The sequence below is a fragment of the Carlito syrichta genome, unplaced genomic scaffold (assembly GCF_000164805.1).
Source record: "Carlito syrichta isolate Samal-C Ts95f unplaced genomic scaffold, Tarsius_syrichta-2.0.1 Scaffold311928, whole genome shotgun sequence".
Taxonomy (NCBI): Eukaryota; Metazoa; Chordata; class Mammalia; order Primates; family Tarsiidae; genus Carlito; species Carlito syrichta.
This window is the reverse complement of record NW_007256024.1, coordinates 33,702-49,559: the sequence shown is the minus strand read 5'-3', so window position 1 is coordinate 49,559 and position 15,858 is coordinate 33,702.

Below are 15,858 nucleotides of genomic sequence, written 5' to 3'. Positions count from 1 at the left end.
AGGAAACGTGAAAGTAAAAGTGGGTTGAAAGCATTATGGAAAATTGACAATACTGATTGAACATTTAGGTAGACCAGTATGGTCTTAAAATTCTTCCTTTAGGTAGACCAGTATGGTCTTAAAATGCTAAACTTGGTGTGGCTTAAATATAACAACTTCCCACCATTACTTTCTTAAAGTGAAACTGTAAACCTGCTAAAAAAATTCTATAGAAGAATGAAATTACAAACTTCACAGCAACTTGAATGGACTTGGAGTCTATAATACTGAGTGATCTATTACAGAAACAAAGAGCTGAGTATCACATATGCTCACTCATAAGCCAACCTTGTACAACTATGTTAATACTATAAAAAAGGGATTGGCAGCAGTGGGAAACTGCCAGGGGAGGGCGGAAGCAAGATTGGCAGTAGTGGGAACCTGCCAGGGCATGGGAAGGCACACCTCATCAACAAGGGTACCTGCATAATGAACATTTGCATGCTTAACCCTGAATTGTATTACATGTATTTAAAATAATGTTTTAAAACATTCTATTATATCAATTAATTCACCATTAGCCTCCAATCAAGTGAAAAGATAAAGAATTGCAGAATGTCCTGCTTTTTGACTTATTAACATCGAATTATCTTTATGTCATGATTTCCATTTTTGTTTAAATCATGCTAGAAAACTCACTGTTTTACCAGGAGAGCAAAGTAAATTGCTACAGAATTTAATTTGGGAGTCTGTGAGGCAATTAAACACTAAAACAGACAAGCAGTAGGGGACTCCTTCGGCTCAAGAGAATAAATTAGAAATGATGTTAGCACAGTTAAGTTAAAGAGAAATTTTAATGGGTAAGCTCAGATGGAAAGTTTGCGGAAACCCACAAAAACTTAGGAAGAGTATATTCTAGAATTATACTTAAAATCTAATTGGATGTTAAATAGAATATTATGAACACATTTTCTACTTAAGTAGAATCTTGCCAATTTTTTTATTACATAATTTCTCTTGTGACAAAACACAATCCAGATTAGATGCATAACAAAAGTTGTACATATTTCACATGTTGTTTAGCAGACTCATTAAAATATGATTCAACATGTTAAAACAAATATATATATATATGCGTGTTCATGTGTACATGTATATGTATGTATATATTTCCTTGCGGCCTTTTTTTAATACAGCAAATATGTATTGAATGTTTAGTATATAGCTGTTTCTATTTTTAGAAAAAACACAAGACAATCTCTGATTTCTGTCGCTGATAAAAAAAACAGTCCCTTTGGGAAGACAATCAATAATAGAAAGATTGTAAAATATACATTCATATAGGCATGAAGATTATTTTTCTAAAATACTGATAGAGCTGCTAATACTTTATTTTGTAGCTAAGTATTACCTTAAACCTTAAATATTGTATTTGGGAGTTACTTCTTCAATTATCAAGTACAAATTATATGACTCAACAGATCCCTCACATGAAGTCTTGTAATTGGACACCAAGCTTCTAGCTTCCTGCAAAAATTTAAATCAAATAGTCATGGATTATTAAAAGATCTTTCTAAAATTATCATTTAAAATTGCTTAAATGTGGGTTTATAGAGCCACTTTCAAAACTAGACAAGTCATCAGAATTATGAGTTTCTCTTAAAAATACACATATTTCTAGACCCAGAGCTATAGAATTATCATCTACAATAAGGAGCCTTGAAATCCTTATTAGCAAGTGCTGTATTTGCAAAAAATAATTTCCCTTTCTGTGGGCTGTATGCTCATTCTATTGATGGTTTATTTTCCTTTGCAGAAGCTTTTCAGTTTGATGAAATCCCACTTGTCTATCTTCTGTCTTATGGCTTGGGATTTTGGCGTTTTGTTTAAGAATTGGTTGCCTATTCCGATTTCCATAAGGATGTCTTCTGCGTTTTCTAAGATTCTAATATGCAGCCATAAAGAAGGACAAACGTATGGGCTTCACAGCAACTTGAATGCATTTAGAGTCAGTGAACTGTCACAGAAACAAAGAACTTAGTATCATATCTTCTCATTCATAAGTGGACTTATTTACCCATAATACTATAAGAAAGGGATTGGGGAGGTGGGGGGAGGTGCATAACATCAATAAGGGTATCTGATCTCAAACCAGGTGAAGTGGGGACCAAAGGGAGGCCCAATCTTTACCTGTGCAATGGCTGCTTGTACACCTAATCCTGAATTGTACCCCACATCATTAAAATAAAAAAAATTTAAATTAAAAAATTAGAGGTATCATTTCCTACTTTTGAGAAGCATTGTTTATTCAGTCAGTGCACACTCAGAAAGACAGACTTGACAATCTTTTAAAAAAATGAAATTTAATATAAGAAATTAACTACATGCAAGATTATCATCTAGATAATTAAAAGGTAAAAACGACTCTACGATATCATGGAAATACTAACTGCAAGAAACAACTACTTACCCTTGTACTGAGGAGATTAAAAAAAGGTGGTTGCAATGGTTTGAACCGAGAAACATTTGGAAGAGGCTTCTGAAGCTAAAATTTAGACCTGTGAAGCACAGGTGATTCTAGCTGGTGCGAATAAGCCCCCAACCCCACCAGATTCCCATGGATCTGACACTCAGATCTCTGAAGTGGGGCATGAATTGGCTGGTGCAAATATCTCTGAAGTGGAGCACGTGATGCAGGCACTGGAAAAACTGAAGACTTGATTCAGCAACTATTTTAGAAATAACTTGGTGCTGCCAAGCTGAACAAGCATTACTGGGCGGCTGCCCAAAGAATGAGGAATCCCACAAGGAACTCACAGGAAGTACATAGGAGGTGTAAGTTTCATCTTCCTTTCCCAGTCTTTACAGTTTCACCCCACTACTGCCTTTTGGCATAGTCTCGCATAGGTCAAACCTTGTATAAATTCAAAAAAAAAAAAATGTGGTTTGCAGAATCACAGTGTCAATTTAACAAAACAGTATGAAAAGGGGGTTTGGGAGCTGGAAGACTAGCTTGATAACTGGCAAATCAGTCTATCTGATAAAATAGAAAATATGAGAGATTCTGCAAGAGCTTACATGATTTGCATAGGATCTGTCCTCTGGTGGGCCTTTATATGTAACTCCTATCAGCTCCTATTTGTACATCATCAATTTAACTATTTTAAAAACTAATTTATTTACTTAATTATTTTAGATCAAGGGTACATGTGCTGCTTGGTTACATAGGTATATTGGGTGATGATGGGATTTGGGATTCTAGCAAACCCATCACCTAAATAGTGAACAATACCAAACAGATAATTTTTTGAGCCCTGTATCTCTTTTTCACCTCTTTTGGAGTCCCCAGTGTCTATTGTTTCCATCTTTATGTCCATGTGTACCCATGGTTTAACTCCTGTTTATAAATGAGAATATACAGTATATGATTTTCTGTTTCTGCATTAATTAACTTGGGTTAATGGCCTCTAGCTACATCCATGTTCCTGCAAAGGATGTAATTTTATTTTGTTTTTATAGCTGTATGGTATTCCATAATGTATATATACCACATTTTCTTTATGCAGTCCACCATTAATGGGTGTTTTGGTTGATTCCTTGATTTTGCTATGGGAATAGTACTCCAATAAACATGTGAGTGAAAGTGTCTTTGTGATAAAACTATGTATGCTCCTTTGGGTAGATACCTAGTAGTGGGACTGATGGATCAATGGTGATTTTTAAAAAATTAGTTCTTTAAAAAATCTTTATATAGTTTTCCAAAGGGTTTGAGCAAATATACATTCCAACCAACAGTGTGAGTATTCCCTTTTCTCCACATCTTGGTCAACATCATTTTTTTTAACCTTTCAATAACGGCTATTCTATTATGAGAAGATATCTCATTGGAGTTTTAATTTGTGTTTATTTGATGATTAGTGATGTTTTCATATGTTCATTGGTTGCTCATATGTCTTCTTTTGGGAATTCTCTGTTCATATCCTTTGCTCACTTTTTAATTTATTTTTATTTTATTTAATTTTATTTATTTTAAAATTTTATTTTAAAGATGTGGGGTACAATTCAGGGTTAGGTATACAAATGTTCATTATGCAGATACCTTTGTTGATTAGGTGTACTTCCCCCCTTGACAATTTCCCACTACTGCCAATCCCACCCCCACTCCCTTGGCAGTTTCCCACTACTACCAATCCCTTTCTTATAGTATTATGACAACTGTTCAAGATCCTCTTATGAGTGAAAGCATGTGATACTCAGTTCTTTGTTTCTGTGATAGATCATTCGGTATTATAGACTTTAAGTCCATCCAAGTTGCTACAGAGTTCATAAAAGGTGGTACATGTACATGATGGAATGTTACACAGCCAAAGAGAAGGACAAAATTATACATTTTGCTCACTTTTAACAGGGTTGTTTGTTTTTTCTCTTGTTCATTTGTTTAAGTTTCTTATAGTTTCTGGTTTCTGGATATTAGTCTTTTGTCGGAAACATAATTTGGAATTATTTTCTCTTGTTCTGTAGGTTGTCTGTTTGCTGTACTGATTATCCCTTTTGCTGTGCAGAAGTTCTTTAGTTTAATTTAGTCCTGTTATTAATTTCTGTTTTTGTTGTAATTGCTTTTGAAGTTTTTTTGTAAGTTTTTGCCTAAGCTAATGTCCAGAAGCATTTTTCCTAGGTTTTATTCTAGAGTTTCTATAGTTTGAGGTCTTAAATTTTGGTCTGTAATCTATCTTGAGTTAATTTATTATATGATGAGAGGTAGGGTTCGAGTTTCACTCTTCTACAAGTGACTATAAATTTCATATATTTTCCTAATTAAGCTATGCTAAATCTCATAGAACATGTGTACTATACAAGACAGTATGTGTGATATAGAAGATATGGTTAGGTTTAACATATAAAGGAAAAAAATAGATCAAATGATATTTAAATAATTACTATGTAGAGATTATGGTTAATTTTATTTTATTAGTAAAATTTTCCAGTGTGTAAAAAGTAAGTCAAAAAACTTTTTACTCATGTAAATAAAAATAAATAACAATTATATTACTATAATCTTTCAGTGGATTCCTACATAACTAATTTAATTCAGTCTTCACAATAATCTTATATAGTTCTTGATAAAGATTTTATTTTCAGAATTCTATAACACAAAGGGGTTAATAATTTGCCAAAACAATAAATTACTTAAAGTGGCAGAATATGTGTTCATTACACCCTGTACACTTACGGTCAAACAACATCCTTACCAGAAAATAAACTAGTTTTAGTCACAAAGCCACTCTGAAAGGTCCTTTAAGGCAATGAAACTGAGAATCAGAAAAAAATGGTAACATAAATAAAATTTATGGTGAGAAAATGTTTTCCTTTCTGTTGTGTTTATACTGTATTGTATTTTCTTTCTCTTTTATTATTTATGTAATAATACTGAAATAAAGTAGTTCTGAAAACACCAAAAGGGATTCAGCAAACGTCCTCTTTAGAAATCAGAAGGCCATTATTTTCAGATCACCTGTAGTCTGAAGAAAAGAAAGTGCAATCAATTTTATGCTAGAAACAGTGAGGTTACTTAGAACCCAAATGATGTACAAAGATTATTGTTTGCTAATGTGATGGAATGAAAGGAAGTAACCAGTAGAGTTTAGAAGAAAATTAAGTCACAGAGAAATTTTAAAAGCAGATAAAATTTTAGAAAATCAGTATCAAATTAGAACTTAAATTATTTTATGTTTAAACTATTAAAAGAGGTAGCATTTAGCCGGGCTCGGTGGCTCAGCCTGTAATCCTGCGCCTTTGGGAGGCTGAGGTGAGTGGATTGCCTGAGCCCGCGGGTTCGAGACCCGCCTCGGCAGCGAGACCTCATCTCTACAATAAATAAAAAAAAAAAAAATCAGCCGGGCGTGGTAGCGCATGCCTGTAATTCCGGCTACTTGGAAGGCTGAGGCGGAAGGATTGCCGGAGCCCGGCAGGTCGAGGCTGCGGTGGCCAGAAGTGGCCACTGCACTCCAGTCTGGGTGACAGAGTGAGACTTCCACTCAAAAAAAAAAAAAAAAAAGAGGTAGCATTTTAAAGTTTAAATGTAATTAATATTAAAAGTTTAAAACATACTAAAAAGGAGGAGAAGAAAAGAAAATTTAATTTTATTTTTCTACAAGTAGTGAATAATAGTAACTTCCATTAGAAGAATTAAAGGTAGATATCTAATGTTGCTTTCATTTAAGCCATTATGCAAATTTTCACACATACATGACCCATATTCCTCTTTTCTCTTTCTCTCCCTCACACACACACACAGACACACATGCAAACACAAATGCAGGGAAATGAGGAACAATATTTCACAAAAATATCTAGAGAAGCATAAAATAATAATGTATCCAAATATAATAAAAATAATATGCGAAATGAATATAAACATAGATCTTTTGAAATAGATTTTTCTGATACATTAAACAAAGTCAAGCAGGATATTGCTTATAATAAATGCATCGAGAATATAATGATTTAAAGTTTTAATGAACAAGAAAAAATATATTTCTGGCAAATAATAATCAAAAAAATACATTTATTGCTATAAATACCCCAAAATAATACTTATTTTCTTGTCAAGAAAAATAATAGAGAAAGATGTTGGTGAAAACTACTATGATGAAAAAGGAAGCATAAATGTATACAAATTTAAAGAAAAAATTAAAAGTTGCAATAACTGGAAAGAGTTAAAGATTTACAACAAGAAAAACAGAAAAATAAAAATTAGAAAAAAATATTTTAGCAGTGCAGTGAACAAACCAATAAAGGATATACATACATTCAAAAATATTCAGAAAAATTACCAAATTAAGTATATTATGTTGCCAAAAATTGGCAATTAAAAAGCAATTTGAGGCAGAGAAAATAATCTAAATAAAATGCAATAAAAAGTATAAATCAACAAGAAGAATGGGAAAATGACTTACACACGTGGACTAAAAGAAAAAAGAAAAATATTTCTAAATAGTACAGAGGTTGAAGTGTAAAATAATTTAAACACTAATCTCTTAAATTAAATATCAATGCAAAACTTTATATAAAAACATAGTTATAGTTTAAGAGATAAGTATGTATTTATGTAAAAAATATTTTTCAAATGACAATATGTTAATTTTGCTGTTCGAGACAGAATATTAAGAAGTATGATAAAAATATGAATAAAAATGTAATAAATACAAAAAAGTATTTCAAGTCAAATCAAGATGCACAATAAAAATTATGTTATATTCTGCCACATCTTACTATGACTAAAGTAGATATTTAAAATGATTATAAATACAATTTTATGGTAAATGTGTAAAGCATAAAAATAAATTGAATCATTTAGGGAAGATGTATAAAATGAGAAGATAACAAGGTCTAAGACAGAACCAGGAGGAACAACAATGAGACTCTGTCAACTATAAAAGATCTCTGATGTCATTGCTTTAAACCACCCTGTATTTCACTTGTCCCAACAAGAAAAATCACAATGGAAATGATGAAATTTTTCATCAATGGTTGATAAATGCACAAAGTAAAGTGTGTTGCCCACTAAGATAAAACATGAGATGTGACTTTCATGTCAACACTAATGCCATTCTAAAGTACCCTATAATTAGTACTCAAACCAATTAGGTGTCTGTGTTTTCTGGCATGTACTCATACACGGTAACTAAATGACATTTACAAACGTCTTTTGAGAAGATTATTCCTTGGTTAAATAGGATATGTATGCTAAAATTGATTGTGTTTTGTGTCAACCAAGTGATTGGAAATAAACTATAAGGTTATATATGCTAAATATGTATTCGCTTTTTTGCACCTTAGTAATGGTATGTAAAAAAAAATTCACTCAAATATTCAGATATGTCACAGAACATATAACTATTTTAGCATAATAAACCTAAAACTCTGTGTGAAAATGAAAGTGACAGCACAAAATGCCTCAGGGCACAAATTCCCTTTCCACTTGATCTGTGAAAAATAAAAAGGACAGTTTCATTCCAGAAAATATGCTTATGTTCCAATATGTGGGAAGTAATAGGTAATCTTAAATTGTAATTTAATTCCGTTTATAAAATAATTGAAAGATCAAGAGAGTTGCATGTACAGAGAACATGTTATTGAAAAAAATATTCTTTATACATAATAGTAATTTAATTTTTGCTTTTATTTGAGAAAATTTACCTTCATATGTTTTCATGTAGCAATAATTTCTTTTATATGTTCTTGAACTTTTTTTGAGGTGTAGATTACATGCAAAAATGATCATAATTACAGAGTTCAATTAATTGTCATTATCAGAACTAACTCATACACTAAAAATTCAGATTAAGAAATAACCTCACCACAGAATTTCTTTTCTCATCATGATCAAACTACTCAATCATGTTTATACTCATTTTGAACACTCTAAATTTTCTCAGCCTGTTTTTGAACTTGTTATAAATGTAATCCTGCTATGTACACAAAAATTATGTTCAGCTTTTGTTCTAAATATTGTGTTCATAAATTCCTCTATGTTTTTCATTTAGCTTTAGTTTATACTTTCTCATTGATGCATACTGTACATTGCATAAATATACTGCAATAAATTTATCTGTTCTACTCTTGATTGACATTTGCATCATTCCTAATTTGTATCTATCATGAACAGTAATTTTATCAACATTATTTTAGTGGGAGTCATTTGCTGAAGGCACTATCATTATAGAAAGTCATATAAAAAATATTCCTTATTCCTTCCTTGGGAAAGATGAGGGTTTGTACTACCTTCAGTTGGTAGATGACTAACCCAAGATTCATGATTATTAAAGAAACATAGTATCACAAAAAGAAAAGAACAGCGTCATTACATATTCAAACAGTTTCCACTGATTACATATATTAAGAGTTCAGAGTAGTTTTAGGCTTGGTGGCGCATGTCTGTAATGCATGTACTAAGGGAGACCAAGGCAGGAGGATCACTTGAGCCCAGGAGTTCAAGACCAGCCTGGACAACATAGCGAGACCTCATCTCTATAAAAAATTTAAAAAGTTAGCTGAGCCTAGTGACATGTGCTAGTAGTCCCAGCTACTCTGGAAGCTGAGACAGAAGTATCACCTGAGCCCAAAAGGTTGAGGCTGTGGTGAGTGGATATCCTGCCACTGTACTCCAACTGGAATAACAGAGTGAGACTCTGACTCAGGATTGGCAGTATTGGGGTGGGGCGATGTTGGCATTGGCATTAGCGGGAATCTGCTGGGGGAAGAGGGACACACCTCATCAACAAAGGTAACTGCATAATGAACATTTGCATACCTAACCCTGAATTGTACCACACGTCTTTAAAATAAAATTTTTTTCAAAGATAAAAAGAAAAAGAAAAGTTGATAGTACTTAGGAAAGACATAGGACGTAGATTATGGAGTGGCTGAAAATGGAAAAGTATACTTTGGCTGATGAACTTGGCAGATTCTAAATGACCCACTCTCTGTATAATTCTCCCTGTATAATTCCCTTCCCTTGAGTGTTGGTTGGACCTGTAACTATGATGGTATGGATAGTATTACCAACAAATATTATATTATGTTATTTTATATAGCAAGGGAGAAAATTTTTTTAGATGCAAATAAGCATCCTAACAAATTGACTTTGAATTAGGCAAGAAGTTGATTCTTTGGAATAGGCTAATTGAATCATTTGAGTCCTGTGGAACAGGGCTGAAAGTCAGACGGACACTTCTGCTGTTTGGATCTTTCTATGGAGAGAGGAAGCCTCTACAAATTGAGAGTCTCAAACATATAACTACAAGATACTAAATTCTGCCAACTATCTAGATAATCTTCATAAACATCCTGACTGCAGCCCTGTGAACATGTGCTTCAGCTAAGCCATGCCTTGACTCCTAGTTCGTACAACTATGAGATAATAAATGGGTGTTTCATTAAGAAACTGTCTGCCGAAATTTGTGACACAATTAAAAAATAAATAAATCAACATTTTAGTACAAGAAATGGGGTAATACTACAAATGACATCTTAAATTTGGAGGAAACTGGAACTAGGCAATGGGTGCTGGCAGAATTTGGGGGAGAATGACAGAGAAAGCGTAAATCAATTTGACTGAGAAAATAAATATGAATACTGAGAATACTGAAGACTCAAAAAGAAGTGAGGCATTTGCTATTCAGGGATTAGAGAAGATGAGATTCTTGTTATGCAGTGGCCAAAAACTGACATCATAACGTCCTGCAATTGTACAGACAGAAAAGCACTTATGGACAGACAGACAAGAGAGAGTTGTAGATATAACTTGGATATATCTAAGGAGATTTCCAAGCAGTGCAGAAGGTGCTGCCTGTTTTTTTTTTTTCCTTGCTACTTACCATAAAATGTGAGAAAATAGAGATAAATAGAGGGAAGAATTGCTAAACATTAAAAAAAAAAGCAGGACTGGATGATTTTTGAAATTTTCAGTCTATCAAAAAGGCCAAAGATACTAAAATTTGAAAATGACTGCAGAAAGTATGACTGTGTATATGTGACTGTACAACTTTTTGCTAAAACTTCCAAAAGATCAAAAGGTCAGAGTACACAGTGACACAGAGTCCATTGAAGAGATTAAGGATGTATATCACAGAACCTTTCAAATAAACCAGAGGGTTCCCAGGAAGCTTAAGGACATTGTCTCTCATTCATCTCAGTGGGAGTCAAAGATAGAGAAAAGATTATCTCAAAAAGATTTGTAGTTGTGGTGTTTGTCTAATGAATTAAATCCCCTTGAAATCCATGAAGGCTCACAGAGTCCTTGAGAAAATCGTTTCAACAGAACTACTGTCAGTTTGGAGTAACAGGGACAGAGAAAGTATGTAATGAAATAAAGCTGTCAGTCTCACAGAATTCTTTTGGCCGGAAGGAACCTGATAAAGTACTCAGTTGCAAACACGTATCATTTTCAATTTAAAAAAAAAAAGAGCAATGATTCAGGGGATGAAACCAAGATCCCAGAGTTAAAGTTAGGAACCAAGAAGGATTATTCTCAGACATTGAAAGTTAATCAAGGGAAATCCAACATTTGTCTTATTGAGTATCAGAACCTTAGATTCGAGAGACTCATTATTACCTTTTATTTTCTGCCTTTTTTGAACCAAATGTGTCTAATTGTTATTTTATACTGTTCCACCATTGTATGTTGAAAGTTTTAGGGACATTTAGATTTGTCCACAGATGAGTAGTAATTGTGCCCGGTGACCTGTACTTAGGTGGTTTAGATCAAGATATTTTGGACTTTTTATGGATACTTTAATAGGATAAGACAGTTGGGAATATTTTGATGAGTACGAATGTACTATGAAAAGGGAGAGAATTAAAACATTATGTCTAGAAGACAAACTGTGGTATTCAGAATTCTAAAATGAGCCCTAAATTACTGTTCTTTGTACTTCTTGTATAATCCTCACCCTTGGTTGTGGACAGGACTTGTTATGTATAGAGGGATTTTTTAAGACCTCTAATAACTTGTCGTTGAGTTAATCAAAAGGGAAGTTAACCTGGGTATGCCTGACCTAATTAGATGAGAACGGAAAAAAGAGCTTAGAAGTCAGGGAGACTCTACTGTTGACCTTGAAGAAGCAAATGATCATGTTTTAGAAGCTGAGATCCTCAGTTCTGTAACCACAGGGAACTACATTTTACCCACAAGTTGAATGTGCACACAAGGCAGCCCCAGGATCTAGATAAAAAGCAGCGTGGACAGCAATTTTATTGCAGCCTTCTGATTTCCCGAGTAGAGGAACCAGCTAAGGTATACCTATACAACTGACCTGCAAAAACAGTAATATGGGTATTTTTTAAAGATGCAATGAATGTAGTAATTTGTTATGCAATAGAAACTATTACAATTGAAAATTGAAAAAAAAAAAAGAGTAGGATTAAAAATTGTTGCCCACCTGCACTTGTATGGTTAACACAGCACTTTTCAAAATAGCAAAGTTCACACCTCATCAACAACGGTAACTGCACAATGAATATTTTAATACCTAACCCTGAATTGTACTCTACAATTTTAAAATTGAAAATTTTTTGAAATGACAAAGTTATGGAATTAGCCTATGTGTCCATCAATGGATGGCTGGATAAAGAAAAAGTGGTAGAGATAAACTATCGAATACTATGCAGCCAAAAAAGAATGAAATTTGCAGCAACAGAGATGGGACTGAAGGTCATTATCCTAAGTGAAATACCTCAGAAACAAAAAATCAAATACTGCATGTTCTCGTTTGTAAGTGGAGGCTAAGCAATGGGAACACATGGACATAAAGATGAAAATTATAGACACTAGGGAATACAAAAGGGGGAAGAGGGGTTGGTGTTGAAAAATTACCCATTGGATACAGTGTTCACAGTTTAGTTTATGGGTATACTAGAAACCCAAAACTCACTGCTGTGCAATATATTCAAGGAACCACCCTGTGAATCTACAAAAATAAAATTTAAAACAACCACAAAAAACCTTATTTAGAAGGAGACAGGAAAAGAAAACTTTCTAGTCAAGGCAAATACTGTTCACTTAATCTAACATGTAGGAAATCATAAGATATTATATAGACTAAAATTATTTCAGTATGCCTAGACCAAAAAATATGAAGGGGTAGCAGTAATCATATTACACTGTGCCAAAGGTTTTTTGTGCATTAACTAATTTAATCTTTACAATACCATTATCACGTCAATGTTAATATAATTCTCATTTTAAACATGAAGAAAATGAGGTGCAGAGGCCTTTAGGTTTGTTCACAGAAGAAAAGTAATTGTGCCCAGTGACCTGTACTTAGGTGGGTTAGAAAATGAGATTGTACAAAGCCACACAGTTAATAATTGGTATAAGCTGAACTAAAATTTAGGTAGGTTATCTTTAGAAAGCTATGAAGCCTTCACTATAGTTAAAGATCTCTAGTTAAGACACAGAACATTTTATATGGTCAATTATTAACAAAAATGATTTGTTTCATTTACCCTTTTTTAAAACATTTTTTATTATAAAGATATGGGGTACAATTCAGGGTTAGGTATACAAAAGTTGATTATGTAGGTACCCTTGTGATGAGGTGTGCCCCTCCCTCCCATAGCAGTTTCCCTCATTTACTCTTTACGTCACGTTCTTACACAAGTAGCAGCTCCCAAGACTACTGAAAAAAAATTAAAATAAATATAGCCAAAAAACCACCAAAACCACACACAGTTAGATAATTTAAATATTATAATTCTTTCAGATACTAGTAAAATATAAAAGTGAAGCCTTTTGAACAAAGGTGTGTGAAAATAATGCATATCTTGAAAAAGTGTGAAAAAATAGAAGATGATGAGATGCATAGTAGGGAGACAGAAAATAGACTTTCATGATTTGTTAGGGGCCTTACATTACATTATGAAAATATTTTGAAGCTTCAAACTGTATGAGACTACTTATCATTGCACTCTTTGATTAAAATATAGATTTGAATGCTGCAAATGTGAGGTTTATAGGGTAAATTCAAATGACTGTCCAAATAGTCATCGTATTATTCTGTTTATTATAAGAGAAATAAGAAAAAATAAATGGAAGTTTAAAGTTTTCTAAATAATGATTAGCCCGAATGTGTTTATGAATCAAGGAGCAAAGGTAAATGTCTAAAAATATATATTGACAATATTTTATACATATACAATCCATAGCATACAAAATCAGTAGATCATATTATTTTGTAGATTATGGTATCTTAACCTACATTAATTTTGAATTATTAGGCAAAAAGTTATTTGAGAAAACAGACTAAGTTATGGTTCCTTTTAGTACACACAGACCTTTACTTCTTCCCCTCTCTGGTCAAAATGGGTAAAAATGCAATTCAAAACAGTCTAGACAAATTGAGTCAGTTGTCTATGTTTGTTTTATTTTATAAGTGTTGTCAGTTGTACACTAGCTTGACTTCCAATATGGGATATGTTTACACAAATACATTGGGATGCACCAACTGCTCAGAACATTTAGCATGCAATAATCCTGTCATTTAGATAAAAGCTGTGACAATTTCTTAATTGGGGCCTTTAGGCCTTTTGTGTTTAGTTCAGGATTGTTTGGTATTTGATGACATTTCCATATATTCTTTCTTTCTGTTTCTCATTATCTCCTCTCCCTGCTTCCCCTCTCTTCCCTTTTCCTTCTTTCAAATTTTCAGTCTTTTAACATCTATATATGTGTGTACATGTGTGTAGAGATATATTAAAAGACAGATGATAGATAGCTATAAAATGACCCAAGCTTTTAGCTATACTTGCCAAGAGAGAGGGAAAATTGTATTTTCTCTTTATTGTCCTGGAATTGAATGCTTCCTTGCTTCCTTACCTTTTTAAAATATATTTTTAAAAATTAGTCAAGAATGTCCTACTCAATCTCAAAAAATGCATTATCACATTTTGTTTAATATTTCCAGTTGTATAATTTCAATAATTTCATAAGCTTTTGATATTATTTGATAGTTTTTATTATGAAGTTAAAGTCACAGAAAGTGTTCCATAACTTCTGCTCCTTATCAGAGGAGCAGGTCAAGTTCAATATTACTTTTGATTCTTCCACAGCTTGTATCTACAAGATTACTTAAATTTTTTATAAGGATTTCTGTCAAAGAACAAATTGTTGAATATAATTCTACAAATAAGACAGTGCAAATTGTCAAATAGCAAATTGTTACATACAATACTACAAATAAAACAGTACAAATTATAAAGCTAATTATTGATGAATGCACAATTGTGACCATCATCACATAGAGTGTATTAATGGCACCACATCAGAAGTTCATCCTCTCAGCATGATATCTGCAGTAAGGTGAAAGACATATGCACATATGGTGCTGGTTAAGCGAGGAGTCGCTGTGTCCTTGGTGCTCTGCTACCCTATGGCATTCCTATGTCATATCATTTTTTAAAAAATCACTAGCTATCAGGTGTAAGTGAAGACCTAATTTTGACCTAAAGGTAATATCTGTAGCACTAAAAAAAGATTAAGGTTTTTTTTCTGTGACTTAGAGCTTTATTGTGTTATATCTATGCAATATAAAATAATTTATGGCTTTTACAAGTGATATATATTTTTTATGTTTACACATTTAAATATATATGCAGACAGCTTATGTGAAATAACTAAAAATTGGTCTTTCATACAATCCAACTACCCCTCTCCTGGGAATATACCCAGAGGAACATATATTGCTCAAAAAGACACATGCACAAGTATGTTTATTCCTGCACTATTCACAATAGCAAAAACATGGAACCAACCCTACTTCCTATCGAAAGAGGACTGGATAAAGAAAATGTGGTTTGTATACACGATGTAGTATTACACAGCCATAACGAAGAGCAAAATTATAGATTTTGCAGCAACGTGGATGGAGTTGGAGACCATCATACAAAGTGAACTATAACAGAAACAAAGCAATTAGCATCATAGTGTTCTCACTCATAAATGGGCCCTAGACACTAGTAATATTAGCATAAGAATGGGATTTGCAATTGCAGGGCACTGCCAGGGGACTGAGGTAGGGAGAAGAGAGGGTGAGCGACACATGACAACACAAAGGGTACCTGGTCCACTACCAGGGAGAGTGAGGGCCAGTTAGAAGCCCATACTTTACCTACATACAGCCTTCTTATGTAGTCAACCCTCGCTTGTACCCCCCCACAACTCTGTAATAAAGGAAATGAGGGATAATAATAGTATTGTCTTCACAGGGAGTCAATCATGAAGATTAAATGAGTGATATTTCTCAAACCCCCGAGCAGTGCTTGACATGTACACATGCTATTTACATATTTATAAAATAATAGTATTACTTAAGAAATGAT